This window comes from Strongylocentrotus purpuratus, unplaced genomic scaffold (genome assembly GCF_000002235.5).
Source record: "Strongylocentrotus purpuratus isolate Spur 01 unplaced genomic scaffold, Spur_5.0 spur5_scaffold_6, whole genome shotgun sequence".
Lineage (NCBI taxonomy): Eukaryota > Metazoa > Echinodermata > Echinoidea > Camarodonta > Strongylocentrotidae > Strongylocentrotus > Strongylocentrotus purpuratus.
Genome location: NW_022145612.1, coordinates 17504539 through 17521443, shown reverse-complemented (window position 1 = coordinate 17521443; position 16905 = coordinate 17504539). Strand labels below are relative to the sequence as shown.

Below are 16905 nucleotides of genomic sequence, written 5' to 3'. Positions count from 1 at the left end.
TCCAACAAAATCTTCTCTTCCTTCAAATATATCCTAGATTTTCTAATGCTCAATGCAGGGGTGATAGTGAGCACTAAAAAAAAAAAAAAAAAATTTTTTTGTTTTCCCCTCAACCACGCCCCCCTTGAGTAAAAAAAAAAGAAGAGGATTTGCAGTGGAAAAATGGCATCGAACAACATTCCCCCCTTTCGAGTAAGAAAATTGGGGGGAAATTGGGAAAATCTGGAAAATCAGGATAAAATAGGGAAGAAAAAAAAATCTGGGAATTTTTTTTTTTTAAATCTGGATTTTTTAATTTTTTTTAAATCGGGAAGAAAGAAAAAAAAATCGGGAAAAATCAACAAAAAAACCAGGAAACCGATTCAAATCAGGTTTTTATCAGACCTGTCAATGACTTCCTTCTACATAATTGTAGTTTCTTTGGTTAACTGCCATAAGTGTGACATACAATGTATTTTAGTTTGATTTTGCAAAAAAATAAATGTTCCTATGGGATGGTGATGGTGATGGTGATGGTGGTTATTTTACCTGACTACTAAGAAAGCATAAAAGCTTGTAAGTAAGCAACCATGCAGACGGCCGAAGGCTTTAGGTCCTCTCTGAGGGACCTGGTAATGAGGATTAATGCCTTACCAAAGGGCACTAGCGCATCGTCTTGGTTTCGAACCCGGTTCACCGGATTGAGACCACTGCTCTACCGACTAAGCTATCGGGCCTCTGTCACAATCATAACCATCATCATCATGATGTGGGGTAGGATATTTCATTTCCTTAATAATAGTCCTTATCCAACCTTACCAGTAACTCCAAACATGCTCATCTCTCTAACACAAATTCACTAAACGCTATTAAAGGAAAATTACTTCTGGAAATTTTTATAAGAAAACAAAAATACATAACGAACAAGATTGTTAAGTAAATACAGCATAATAAAACAAAATGCATAAAAGAAAATAATTGGCAATTTCAAAGAGAAAACAATTTTGTGGTAGGAGACTGAAAGAAATAAAATAAAAATACTATAGTAGATGGAAGGAGGGAAGGAGGGAGGGGGGGGGGGGGGGTAATCGATGCAAGATAAAGAGAGAAGTAGAAAAGGTAAAAGTTCAACCATTACCAGTACTATATTTACATTGGTCTTGTAAATCTTCACCTGAAGGGTTTTATTTGGCTGTAGCTTTTATTTGCAAGCCATAACCTTTTTATCTTAATGATTTATCGAGCAAACAAATTAATTCCGGCCACTTAGCTACAAGTACTCGCAGTGTATGTCGATTGGTAGGCACTATATATATTTCTCATCTTATTACACATAGCATATATGAAGAGCTTGAGCTGTACCACTTAAGGTAGTCATGATTACTATTGTGTAGACCCATGGTAACAGATAGTGGTCATTTTCTAACATACTCCAAGCTAAGCTGGTATCTTAAAGCTAACTTCGAGCTCTGGTATGTGAATCAGATTTTGAGAGAAAATTGCTATGATTTATTCTAGATTGTTTATCCGGCAGTAGTAGCAACCAGACGGCCGACAGCTTTAGGTCCTCTCCGAGGGACCTGGTAATGAGGGTTAATGCCTTACCACAGGGCACTAGCGCATCAGATTTCAATGAAATTTGATATGAAGGTTCATGGTATCAAAACACAGCCTAAGTTTGATATCGGAGTATGTAGGTCAAAGGTCATAGCTCATTAAATATGCGAATCTGGTTTCCATTCAATAACATGAGTAATGTTTGACAAATTTTAATGAAATTTGATATAAAGGTACATGGTATCAAAACACAACCTAAGTTCAATTTCCGAGTATGTAGGTCAAATGTCATAGCTCATTAAGGCTCACAACTTACTTTTCATCTTGACCAGAAGTTGGCCTCCTATTCAAAGGGCATTTTGTGGTGAGAGAATATAGACTTATGCATTTTTATGGAGGACACTTTGACGTAATGCTCCTCTCATCTATCGATTGGATTCAAATAGCAATCCAAAACTGGGTCAGCCATTCAAAAAAACCACCTTCACATATACCATTAACCTAGATATGTATATTACTCAATTACGATCAAATCTGCCTCATTTTAAAAAGTAAAAGTATGTCTGGTTTCTGCTCTAGTCATTTCATATTAATTCTACATTAATTCTACCAATATCCTATCAATTAAAAACTATTTCGTTTTGATTAAGCTATAAGTGATTTTAATGAACAAATATCATCAAAATTCATATGCATGAATAACTGATTTAACATTGCAACCAAATTAGTTTGTATTAGACATTTTCAGCAGTAATTGTCTGGTAAGTGAATTTCATGGCAAACTCGTTTGCTGCTAGAAATGAATACAGAGGTGATTATTAACTTTGCATTGATCACAATAACATCAATGGTGGATCAATTCAAATTATATATTGCTGAGCAAACCATTTAACACATTACCTACTAGTACCTGGTGATTCGTGAAATTAAGGCTATGAGAATGACAGAATTCATCAGCCAACCGGTTCAAAGTAAAATTCATAATGATTTTTTTCCCCTCAATATTGCATGTAGCAAATGCCACTATCTTTGCTTTATAGGAACAAGCCAGAAACATGGAGCTAAATTTATATTGGGAAAATATAATCCCAAGGTGAAAACAATTCAATAAACAATGCAGGTGAAAGCCAATTCTGGCAAATATTACATTTTTACATCTACTTTAAAGATGAAGTTGAGTTCTGGTCATGCGATTGCATTGTGAAAGAAACGGTGTGAAATTGACCAGAAAAGGTTGATCATCTAGCATATAAGATTTTGTGTGTATTGCAAGGTTCTGGAATCATCAAAATGATAAGAAATTTGGCCAAGTCTTGGTAAAGTTACAAACACTGTACACAGAAAGATGTATATGGGTATTATGGGACTACACGAACATGTGGCGTAAAAAACCTACCCCGGATTTTTACGATGTTACATGACATATTTAGAATATGAAGGCATTTAAAGAGCCATTCTTTTCAGGGAACATGTCTTATCTGATGTTCTTCCACACTTGCATAATAAGAATGATAACGCTCACAAATTATTTTTCACCTCTTCCCAGAACTCAACCTTCTCTTTAATCTAAGTAAGATGTGAAATTTGTAGCCTGAGATGAAAATGTGTAGGAACTAATATTTGTCTCAGATGGCTATCAATTGAGTTTGAAATTAATATCAATTCAATATGGTTCATATCCTGTAACAAGATTACACGATATTTGACATGAACAGGAAAACACTTCTATGGTATGCTGAGAGCCAGAAGAGCGTTAACGCTCTGCAGAAGTAAATGAGTAAACACCGTTCTGGCTCCCGTCAGAGGATATTTAACCAAGATTTGTATCATTATATGCAAATGTAACACACAAGAACCATTTGGTTGCTATAGGCACATGAAGGTTTTGTTCACCTCAGCTCTGCCCCCTTTTACACAAACACACACACACACTAGATAGCTTCATGCATATCTATATCTTTTCATGATCTGTTTGGGCATGCACTCGGTGGAACAGAACAGGATATGGATGCCCTGTCTCCAAACAGGTTTCCTCCCATCTCTAGTATATACATGCATGTATGCTCTGTTTTATACAAGACACTGTTATTCCTTGCATTTCCCCTATACAAATTTAAGTTCGTCGCGAACTCGTATTATGCTCGTGGTAAGCTTAATAAGATCGTTTTTTAGGCTTTAAGCTCGTAACACGCTTCCAGGACGCTAGTAACGATCTTACAAAATCTTCACGAGCTCGTAAACGAGTTCGTCACGAGCTCGTGGCGAACTCGCGGGTAAACTGGGCAGCTCGTGGCGAGCTCGTGGGTAAAAGGGGGAGCTCGTGGCGAGCTCGTGACGAGCTCGTTGGTTTAAGGGGGAGCTCGTGGCGAGTTCGTGGGTAAAAGGGGGAGCTCGTGGCGAGCTTGTGGGCAAAAGGGGGAGTTCGTGACGAGCTCGTTGGTAAAATGGGGAGCTCGTGGCGAGCTCGGGCGTAAACTGGGGAGCTCGGGGGTAAACTGGGGAGCTCGTGGCGAGCTCGTGGGTAAAAGGGGGAGCTCGTGAGTAAAAGGGGGAGTTTGTGGCGAGCTCGGGTTAAACTGGGGAGCTCGTGGTGAACTTGGGGGTAAACTCGGGAGCTCGTGGCGAACTCAGGGTTAAACTGGTAAACCCAGCCCTCTAGGGTGGACACCAAAGTTTCATAATTTTTTTAAAAATATCTATTTGATTCAAAATTGAACAATTCAATGAATTTTATATACACAATGTAGAAAGCCTTTCTTGTGAAAGATTAGAACGATTATAAATGAAGTTTTCTTAACAAAATTGTATTTTGTATTTTTCATATACGGTAACGCATGTTATGGGTGGACACCAAAGAATTTTTAGAATTTCACACATGTGCTGTTTTTTTAACTATAACATTTTAAGCTTCATCTTTTTTTAATTGATTTGATCCATGGAGTTCTTCCAAGAAATAAACTGGGAATTGTCAAAGTTGTTCATATAATGTGCATTCATCATGCAGAAGCACCAAATGGAACGCGTGTTGCATGGTGGACACCATGCATAACAACTGTTACAAGATGTGAAATATGGTGATTATGAAAAAACTTTGCCACGCAACCTAAGGTTATTAATGACATGAGCATAAATAGATTCAGCACTTACTACCAGACAATAATTGAACATCAGATAGTCATACAAATTTAGAGAATACTCATTACCAGGAACTAGGTTTTTTCATGTCACGTTTTGGTGTACGTCCTAAAAAGGGCAAAAAATGGGTTTCACTTTACATAAAAATTTAAACCCAGGGTTTTGAAACACAACATTATTTAAGTTATCTCCACTACATATCTGCATTAAGACATGGACAAAATTATCACCATAGAATATACTTTTATTTTTATACTTGGATCTGAAATATCCATGGTGAAATCTCTCCAGTATCATAAAAATACACATATGCAATTACATTGAAAGTTCAGAAAATTTATGTTGAAATTGAAACAATAGCTTTTTCATGCTGAAGTAACCTGCCAAATTTCTTGTAAATTTAATTAAATTCTTTTGAAACTTTGAAACATTTATTTGCAGCATACCAGATTGGGAAGGGGGGGGGTGCCATTTATTCTGACTGCATGTATCATATATTTAACACCCTGAAATGTCACTATCAGGTATTACATAAGACCACACACCCAGTGCTTGATTCGAGGTCAACTCCCTGTTTCTATCTTGCTCTCTCCTTATGTACATAGGATCCCCCCTGCTTAGACACAAATCCCTATTCCTCTCTTCTCCCCTCTCTCACTTTCTTGTGTACTCTCTCTTGTGGAATTACCACTGGTAGCATTCCTGACAAGAATGAATTGATTTAGGCCCATTTGGTCAAGTCTTTTTCTATCTTGCTGTTGTGGAGAGCAGACATGGGTTTTGAATGGTATTGCAGCTCCTTTGTTTTAGGTAAGAGAAAAACTAATTTCTCACACCTTTTAACTAAATGTTATATTGTGTATTTATAATAAGACTAGGCCAACAGTTAGGCCTACCTCTCTTATACATTTATGAAAGAGAAGTGTAGAGTAATGATTAATTAGATAATGTATTCATTCTCTTTCTAGTGAGATATCTTTTCATATATTGGGAATTTTGTTTATCTATCTAGCACATAGTATATTCACTTCAATAAAGTAACATTAGATATCTATGTGATAAGGTTATATTCATGTAAACATTTCTGTATCTTGAATGACAAACCCTACCTTTTAGGCAACATGAGAGCACAAGAATGCATTTGGTCTGAATACTGAAAACTAGTTTGCTAGCGGATATAAAGAAGGGATTGTTCTAGAAATCCTATAGTGTACATGTATCATTACTTGGTACCCTGGGTTGGTGAATACACTGACAAAAAGGGGGGATGCTACATAGTTATTGTATGAATACCACTTTATTAGTTTGGATCTTTGTAATATTTTGAGTGATTAGAATGATGGATAAATAATTACCAAAATGGATAATAATATTTCTTCAAAGGCAGAGTATTATACAGTGTAATTACTCACATATTTAATTTCATTATACAGTGTAATTATATAATTTGGAAATCATTTATTCATTCATATTGTTGTGTGAAGTTGTGAACCCTGCACACAGGTAACATGCATTATACAGGGTTTGTATTGACTCTAATAAAGAGCTACTTGTTTTAAGTTACATTTTATGTTAAATCTTTTCTTTCTGTTCTTTGATATATTAGTGATTTAATTGATTGATATCCCAGAAGTAATGAGCTTTTAAATTGGCCTAAGAGTATCACTGTATTCTTCACCAGCTAGCCAACTGAATTGCCCTTGCATGGCCAGCCTGCAGATGTTACCAGGATATTGAAAGGCTGATAAGTTAGATAAATATATATATATGCTTGCCAATAGCTCAACAGGATCATCAAGTTCACCTCTATATGTAGACACAAATTTGTTCTCAATGCCAACCTGCTGTTAAGCACGCCATTATAAAGTGTGCAGCCATTTTTTCCACGAGATTGTCGGCGAACTCGCCGACGAGCTCGTCGACGAACTCGTTGACGAACTCGCCGACGAACTCGTTGACGAACTCGCCGACGAGCTCGCCAACGAGCTTATCGGCCAGTGACGAGCGTGTATATTTCGAGCACGCCAACGAGCTCGCCAACGAGCACGCCAACGAGTTCGTAGCTAATTTGCATATTTGGAACGAAACGAGCTCGCTGGCGAGTTCGTCTGCTTGCTCGTCAACGAACTCGTTGGCGAGCATGCTGACGAGCTCGCGTGTTAGCGTACTGAAATTTGTATAGGGGTATAGCCTCATCCCTTTGATTCATTTTCATCGCCTCAATGATATTAGTTTCTCACATTGATTTTTCCATCCTCTTTGTATTGCATACTCTTGCTACATAAAACACTGTTACTCATTGCTATGAGTTAAATCCAATCTATAATAATCTCTGTTATACAAGACACTGTTATTCCTTGCATTTAGCCTCACCCCTTTGATTCATTTTCATCGCCTCAATGATATTAGTTTCTCACATCGATTTTTTCCATCCTCTTTGTATTGCATACTCTTGCTACATAAAACACTGTTACTCATTGCTATGAGTTAAATCCAATCTATAAAAAAATTCATCCCCTTATTGCAATTAGTTTCACCCCATTTTTTTTCTTCATCTCGGATTCCTGTAGGCCTTGTAATAGGTTGTATAAATTAGACACTGTTACTCATTGCCATATTGGCTTCACCCCATCTCCTTTCTTTTCAACCCCTCAGGAGTGTATATATACTGCGCTATAAACAAAACCTGTTACTCATTTAGCTTCATCTCATCCCTTTCCCCCCAACACCTCTAAAGTGTATACACTGCTAAAGAAGACACTCTTACTCATTGCTATTACTTTCACCTCATCCATTTCTTTTCATCTTCTCTACAGTGTATAAATATACACTGCTGCATACACCAGCAAGCAAGCAAGTGAGCAAGCAAGCAAGCACGCACCGTGGCAGGAAGGGATGAATCATTGGAATGAATAGAAGGAGGTAGTTAGCGGTGACACGCACTCCCACGTCACGCTGCCTCCCTCGTGAAATAAGCGAGGCTAACAGGTTGGCATGAATTACTGATGCGGCTACGTGCATGCCTGTGTGTATTAAGACAAGGTGGCATATATGCCAGGATAGAGAGAGAGAGGAAAGAATAACCTGAACATGTGACTTGGGTATTACTATAATATATCTGTCTTATGGAAGGAGAGCTAAGAACAGATTGGTTACTGCATCATAAAAAATCTCTCCGAGATGAATTATGGAAAATTTGATGGCCTCTATATTGCATTTTAATGGCAGATGATCTACTAGTAATAAACTATTAAAAATGAGCATTTATCTAATTCTACTGAGTATTCTAGATCCTATTTTGTGGATCATAATACTCCAAACTGAGCAAGCTGCAAATGAATAGTCTCAGTATTTATCACAATATGAAAATTATTACACTGTGACTATTTCTCTCTCTCTCTAAAGAACAAGGGACTGGAATGTAACCTACCTAATTATATCTCAAAATTCAAGTACTGCGTTCAAATCGGTTTAGAAAATCAAAAACTTAACAACCACTGGCAACCACACCTCTAGGGTAAATATTTAGGACACTGAGCAACCAAAGATCTGGCATCAGAGAAAGCTTAAAGATGCAGATAACACAACATCTATTCAATGGTTTAAAGATAAAGACCAGTTATGGTCATGCGATTGCATTGTGAAAGAAACGTTGTGGAATCGATCAGAAAAGGTTGATCATCTAGCATATAAGTATTGGTGTGTACTGCAAGGTTCGAGAATCATCAAAATGATAAGAAATTTGGCCCAGTCTTCGTAAATTTACAAGCACTGTACACAGAAAGATGTATATGGGACTACGCACACGTGCGAGACACGTGCGTTTATCTCTCACATACCAATAGATAAACTAATTTACCAAATATATCAATTAGAAGGCGGTTTCCCAGCAAATTTGTTATCATCATGTATTTAGTCAAAACATATTCTTTCACATGATTGGTAATTAGAGCTTCCATTTCATTTTTTGAAATTGGGGCGTTTCCAATACTGGTCTTTACCTTTAACATGCTCAGATTTTGTTCAAAATATAAAACACAGGCAGTATTTCATATAACAGAATTACCAAAACATGCAGGCCTATATACATGCAGTTTATATTTACACTGCCAGTATACAAACATGCACATTGAACCGTCTGGAATGTTGCAGTATAGATGTTCATATGTCACAGGAAGAAAAACGATGCAAATACAATTCATTCATTCATTCAATGGAGTCGGAAACATGTTCTTTTACTTTATTACTAGAAATACATGTAGACGTTTTTATCTCAAAATTATAAAAGGTTCTGTTCTTTATAGAAATATACAACGAATAGCAGTAACAGCAGCCTGAGAGGGGGCCCGGGGAGAGAAAGAGAGATGGGGAGAGAAAGAGAGATGGGGAGAGATGGAGAATATGACAGAGAAAGAAATTGTTAAAGAGAGAGAGTCAGTAGTAAGACAGAAAAGGAGAGTGCATGATATAAAAGAAATGAAATATGGGTGGAAGAGATGGAAATGGATAAGATCTTGTCTGCTGATTGAGAGCCAGAAGGGTGTTGATCAAAACACTATAGAGTACCAAAGCTGTGACGTCATCAAAAAATCTATTTTTAGAATTTCTCAATTTTTTCTTCATATTCCGAAAGAACATCAAAAATAATGTCCAAATGTCGAAAACCAATTGAATATGTTAAGTATTGGCTGAGATATGACCATCTGAATAAATATACTCCCCATAGGAACTCAGTGTTATATGCTCTGGCTCCGAATGGTTAGGAGCCAGAGCATATAACACTGAGTTCCCATAGGACATATATTCATTCAGATTTTTTGATGACGTCACACTTCACCACTAGAACTAAGAATTAATGCCCCTCTAGCTCCCAGCAGTTGATTTAATGGTACCATGATATTTCTATCAATATCACCACAATCACCCTTCACTTCTCATCTATATCTGAACGATGAATAGATGCATTTCACTTCATGCAATCGACATGAACTTGAAAGAAAATCACTTTTCACAGCTTGCTGATATTAGGTAGTGAGTGGAAAGTATTATTGCTCCGAAATAGTCTATATGATATACTCGGATATATCCACAGGGAATCCAATTTTACATCTACTCAGATCCAGAAGGGCACTGAATCTAGATAACAGTGTACGAGTTAATTTCCTTCTGGCTCTACGTGAACGGATGATTTGCGAAGGTCCGTCAAATGAAGTGGGAATGTATATAGGAGAAGGTAATCAGCAAACAGTACAATGACACTGCTCTGAAACTCTTTCATTTCACGGTCGGTCCAAGACATTGAATGAATTCATAAATCATCTATGGAGAGCTAGAAAAGGTATAACTTCTGTGTGAAAAGTATATGGGCTAACACCTTTCTGGCTCTCACTATCAGCAGATGAAATATTACTGGGCCTTTAAGTGCAATCGTGCTGCCTTGTGCTATATCTGACTACCGGGTAGGTCTTTTTTTAGCAGGTTGCGAGGGAAGAAGAAATGATATGAAATGAAATGAATCACATGGAGTGGATTACTCTACAAATGAAATTTGAAAGTCATTCAGGAACTTCTTTCCAGGAATGAAATATCCTACCCTCTCTTCCAGACGAGATATATTTGCTATCTCAGTAAATATATAACCTACTTCTAAAGGAAATTATTTATCTTATTCCCCTCCTCTGCTCTTCATCCCTTCCTGCCTCTCCCCCTCTCTCTTTCTCTCCTTCCCTCTCTCTCTCTCTCTCTCTCCTTCCCTCTCACTCCCTCCTTCCCTCTCCCCCTCTCTCTTATCTCTCTTTCTCTCTCTGTTTTCTTTCATTTTCTCTTTATTTATTTTCTCTCTCTATCTCTTTCTCTTTCTTATTACCTTCTCACTTGCCATCTTCTTCAGTTTAAGAAAATATGGGCATCTCAAATCCAGCCAGTTTTGAAAATATATACATTCATTTTTTTTTAAATCACACCTTCTCACCCTCTTCCTCCATCCTGCCCTCTTCTTTTCCATCACTTCCTTCCTTAAAACCTCTCCTAAAATCATCAATCATGTAAAAATCTGACACTTAAGAATTGAGTAATCCCTAAATCTGACTTCTTATACCCTTCCATCACTCACTCACATCCTAGGAGATGCCCATGGTGGACATGCTTTCAATTTGATCACTTTCCACCTCTTCTCCCACCTTGCTCTCACTCGATCATCCTCTAGAAAATTAACATTTTGATATTTTGTGAGTGAGTCATTGTTTGCGGTAACAATATGCAGAGCCCTCCGCGTGTACCAGGTTGAATAGATGCGATACAGGCGGGTTGAGCAGATGCAATACTGCATAATGCTCTTACGTACACTGGTCAATCAGGCATGCATCTTTTGTGCTCTAATAACATATTGATTTCTATATACCGGTACACATGTACACTATTTTTCATGCCTATTTTCCTCGGTAAATGAATCTGTCGTTAATTGTAAGGGGATGAATTACTTTTGTTTCTTCACCTACAAATAATTTATCCCTGCTCCTCATCTCTTGATTCATTTCCCTCCAGCCCTCCATGCACAGGCATACTTTTTCATTTTACATGTTATGGATGACCACATTGACTCATAGCTTCCCATTTGAAATTGCATTTATATCAATAACTATTCACCATAACTAGCATGGATTACGAGGGAACATATGGCTTTCCCAATTACCTCCACGTTTAAAGATATGTTCAAGAAAAAAACAGCAAGACCAATTAGCTTTCCTTTCTTTTCTTTTCCTTTTATACAATATTACTGACTACCTTTGCAGAGAGATTAATGTAGAGACCAGCAAACTGTTTTATAACAATGCATATATTTTCTAGATCATTCTAGAATAGGCCGATGTTATTTCGTCAAAAAATACATTTTTAAAGATCTGCACCAAAATCTTACTTGCTTGTTGGCTAAACCATAAAGAGTTTCCATAAAGAAAAAAAAAAACTGTTCACTCTCTTTGAAACAAGTAAGAACCCTTCCTAACCTCTCTGCCAGTCAATAAGAATGAAAAATTTCCCTTGGAGACTATAATTTGTGGGAAAGAACCTGTATCGAAAGACTACTAGGAATGATCTATTTTTTAATGTACGGTCAGTGTCCTGCACGACACCTGTTAACCTGCACCTGGTAACAGTACGAATGCCATCGCCTGTCGCAACAATCGAGGACGGCTTGATAAATTAGTTCCTCCCAGCACTAATCTGATAAAAGCTTGTAATTCATATTGGTGCTATATACATGGTATAATACCCAATATCATGTCTTAATCTATTTTCAACCTAATAATGAATACAAATTAGTTTTCCATTATTCTGAGATTGCTTTCAGGATAAGTCAGCAAATGATGTTCAACCCTAATCTAAGGTTTTAGTATATTTCCCATTTTATTGGTTTATCTATGTTTGCAAGAAATATTTCTTTGTATTCTTTGCCTTTGTATGTTTTTATGAAAGTGGTGAATAAATTCAATTCAAGTCAATTCAAAGGTGTATATTCTATAAATCTCAGAAATAGGGGGAAAAAAAGAAATACAGCTGACATTGCAACACAGTACCGGTACTACATAAGTGAAATAGGAATGTACTATAGAAATATGCCTGGAGATAGAGGGCTAGAAAAGAAACCACTGATTAGAGTGGAGACAAGTTCAAATTTCCAACCATTTCATTCATGTTCATCCTCCACAACTATATAGGCTTACAACTTCAGTTCCAGAGAATGGTCATACATGTAATGTAAATGGTCAAAATTTCGAACTGGTCACATCTACCGTAACCCTCAACGCCTGTATTATCCATGGCAACTGTTGATGCCTAGTAATACAAATCTTAGATGCCACCTTTACATGAAGGCTACCTGTCTATAGTGGTCGCCTGTATTGCCTCACTGTAGAAGGAAACATGTGTAGAAGAACCTGTTTATAAAGGCAACCTGTCTACAATGGCCTTAATAGACAAGTTTGACTGTACACTTGTAACCCAACTCATACAATAACTGTTTAATAGATATCTTGTCACATACAAAATCAAAGCATAATAACATTACAGGCCACAATATTATACTTATTCTACTTTGGTCTCTGCAAACGTTATACCGGTAACTGATATTAGTGTTTCCCAGTATTTTGCCAATTGAAGCATAAAATGTCCAATTATATGGCATACTGAGAACAAATTCTGTTGATGAATGTTGAATTTATCTAAAAATGGATTAATTGTAAAATAATGTTAACTCAAGTTCAAGCATGAAACTGCATGGTTTCATGACTATAGCCACAAAACATTTCGTACTACTTCGCCCTACATTCATACCTCTGAGCCAAAGTGTCTCTCTCCTTCTCGATCGACTCCCAGAATCCCAACCCAGCGTCAAAAGCTTGCAAGTGTATAGTAAAATAATCCAAACTGAATGTACGTTTTTAAATCACGTACATGGCTGAAGAAAACTTGTCCTAGCTGACATGTTATGGACAGATTGTACCTTACTGACAGCCCTTCAGGTAGCAAATGAACAAGCAATTAGATGGTCGGTCGCAGTTGTATGGCCGTCATCTCAGCGTTGCCTAACCTTTGCTCACAAGGTAAACAATAGGGGCACGTGGTAATTGCCCCAGGTGGGAAGCTCAAAAATATAGGTAGGTGCTTTTCAGCGGGGACAATGCCCCATGGCCAATGGGGTGTAACAAATTTGTAGCTGTCAAAAATATCAATATTTCAGGGTTCAACCGCAGTGGGGTTTGTTATTTTTGTTGAATTCACTCTGGGTCCGAGGATTGTATTCCTACGTGGAGAACACGGCTTCAGAGAAGATTTATCACAACCAAAAAAGTGAATGGTAGTTTTAATATTTATAACAAAATGGTGAGCTAGACTTGATTGGCATATTGGTATAGTATGTCACATTATCAATGAGCCGTATATGTACTAGACGTATACAAGATTGGAAAATAAAATTCCTTCATCCAACAAGTTTTTTTTTATAGGGATGCTATGTGATTATTAGGACATTTCATCAGTCTACAGTTGTTCACAGAAAGGCTTCCTTGCTACATTATATGAAGTTGTTACTCCTTGAAGTTGCAAACTCATTATTATCTGAGAGTGTTATTGGTGTCATTTTTGTTTTCACAAAAATATGTACATGTAGCTTTCACACAAGATTTGTATTGACACCACTATCCAGAAGATGTCCAACTCCCTGATAAAACAAACTGAAATTCTATAGAACATGATACATCTACTTATTTTTCACACAAAATACACAATATATTCTTATCCTTGTAAGTTATGATGCCATTTGTATCAATGGTGGCTGGACTCCCTACATATTTCTATTCTAAGAGTCTAATTTCTTGCATCATTTTGTCACAATACTTGTTTTATGAACCCATTAAAGAAGTTTGAATAATTGTTATTGCATGGACCTGCAGAATTTTATATATTTGTTTACACCTCCGTATCCAAGCACTCTTTGTCGATCAGTTTGTTTATTTACGTTATTGCTTGTTTCTTTTCTCTAAAATATGATTGGAATCTCATAAACTTGCTTTCATCATTGTCAAACTTCTCACTTCAATTGTGGCACAGTTGCAGTTCTGCTTTTATGTCCCCTTTTCTTTTCATTTCATTCTTTACGGTCAATTTCAATTGGTATTCAAAGTATGTATTGTACTTCGTATAAAATTTGTATACAGTATGTGTTGGCTTGCAAGGTCTGTCTCTCTCTCTCCATCTCTCTACCCTGGACTTCTACATAGTTGACATTGACAGGTTGTTGTTTTGATTACCCTGAATAGGACCAGAGCACATCACATCACACACCTTTCCAACCCCCATGATGGCTTCTCACACTTTTCAGTTTTGTAAAGTGACACAAAGGTGTGATATCGCATGCATTTTGTCCTCAAAAGCACGGTTTTGAAACCAGAGGAGTGTCAAGCAAATATAGAGCGACAAATGAAAACATATTGAACTTGTAAATGCGGCAAACATCAAGCACGAACCCAACTAACAGAATTGTGTCATAGTCACATGCAAAGATTCCCTTTGGTTGTTTCACATGTTCTTTAATACTGGAGACTTGGGTGTTTGTGGTAAATGCTTGATTGATGATTTTTTATTCATAATTTTCTTTTCTTTTCTTCCAAAATAATTTATTATCTTTTTCCCTTTAATCTGATATGATACAACCAAAGAAAGAAAATGCAGCATGATTAGCACCACTGACTGGTTAACTTTCCTGCATATATATGTCATGATTATAATGACAACTGTTCATTTGCACTCTTTAATATATAGTCTTCCTCATTATGCACAATGTGTAATGTAATCCTCTGTCAACAAGAAACAGGTCCAGACATTTAGTTTTATTTGTACAACAATATATCTCTAATATTACTTGTGAAAGGGGACCAATTATTTTTAATTTTTGTTTTATTCTGCTCTGTATGTTGGGATTCAATGCTCCTTTAGTATAATTTACAAAATGGCTCTTCATATATTAACTCTGTGAAGGGCTTTGGGAAGTTTATCACTCTAAATGAAGGTAAATCTATTTGTATGCACATAGACATTGCAACATAGAATTCCGCCAAAAGTAAGTCGCGTTCAGACATGACGTGGTAAATTAACAGCCATAGTTTTTTTTAATGATGATGTAAGTAAAATATATTTTACATTTTCTCAGTGAATGCATTTAGGTCATTTGCTGTGCATAGTTGCCATTCATTTAAACACTTAGTAAAAAAAAACAACACTGCAATTTTGGAGGGTTCACCGCAGCATATCCGAACAATCCTTTAGAATAGCTTCAAGAAAATAGCCTGCCTGTAATATGCTTTCTCATCTAAATGTGAACAAACTTCTATGTTCATGATGCGGTTTTCAGAGACAACCATCACGACAGGTGACCATGCATGCTTCCAGCTATAAAGTTTAAATGTATTCCTTCTCTCTTGAGTCTTGGCCATCATCTAGTTTGCAGGCACAAACCCTTGCCAGTCTTTGTGAGAGAGAGTGTCTGAACATTGAGACTATCACGTAGACTACACAGTCTACTGCACATTATGGGATCTGTGCTTCAGCTGCTCCTAGCTCCCAGCCAGAGACTGACCCCGTGTCCACACACAACATTTTCCGTGATTAGGCGTAATTAGTTATACCGTTTCGAGATAGTTATACGATGAAATTGTGTGTGTGAACGCTTACTAACACTATGTCGTATGACGAAACGCGGGTTTGGGCATTTTTTCGAACTAGAACTCTATAAAGAATCACGCATAATCACGGAATGTGTTGTGTGTGGACGTAACTAGTATAACTAGTCAAACTAGAACGGTATAAATGGGCGGGGCTTAACGTAACCTCGCACGAAAGGAGACCTGACCTCTCATTTCCGCTTCCATTTCATGACCGCAGTAGCAAACTGCGCACCTATACAACGTTTCGCTGTAGATAGTTTCGGGATTACTTTCTTGTGTGTGTGGACACCCTGGAATTTATACAATGAGAGTCTGTACCTGCAGACTAACAATCATCACTGATAGTCTTTTCTATCATCATCCTAATCGCCATGACTACCGGGCTCATCTTCCCATCATCGAGACGATCATGCTCTCACAGTCCATGACATCTTCACAGTTTTCTTCAGTCCTCCCTTCATTCTTCAGTCCTCCCTTCATTCTTCTCTCATCATTATAATTGCAGCCTCAGGTCTTCGGAGACGGAGTGGAGAAATATTTGGTTACAAATGGAAAGAAAATATGCATATAGTGGCCGTTTGAGGGCTATCGCAACAACGTGAAAGGTTATTTGAAACCATTCCCCATCTCTTCATAGAACTTTGCGTGTTAAGTTAAGTATTTTGTATTTCATTTAATGAGGAAAATATATAAACTATAACACTAAATTACAGTCCTTTTACCTATCAAAAGTGTAACGCACTGCTGGTCTTTACTTTCCTGGATTTTTTTTCTTCTTCTTGTTTTATTTGTGTGCGGGGGTGGGGGGGGGGGGTGTGAATGTGTGATTCCATCACTTCTCAGTTGTAAGGTAAGGACATTTCTCAGCCTGGGATGCCTAGGATTCTAAATAAAAAGGACAGAGTTACATTTATAAGCTACAGCTCACTTTGTAAAAAAAGGAAAGAACAAAGCTGTGTAAAACACTCTAAAAATGGCAAGCTATGAAATGCAAAAGTTTATGTACAGGCCTATA

At 37.2% G+C, this 16905-nt stretch overlaps 1 protein-coding gene across 3 annotated transcripts in view; it reads right to left on the bottom strand.

Annotated features, from left to right (window-relative positions):
- The window catches only part of LOC578005 (coronin-2B), a 48541-nt gene that overhangs the window by 29668 nt on the left and 1968 nt on the right, over positions 1–16905 (bottom strand). The window contains exon 1 of one of the 3 annotated variants that reach the window (XM_011680178.2): positions 13003–15835. The exons of the other annotated variants lie outside the window; for them this stretch is intronic. The gene's annotated coding sequence lies outside the window, so the exon portion shown is untranslated. Of the gene's footprint in view, positions 1–13002; positions 15836–16905 lie in introns of those variants that run through there. 3 annotated transcript variants of the gene reach the window in all.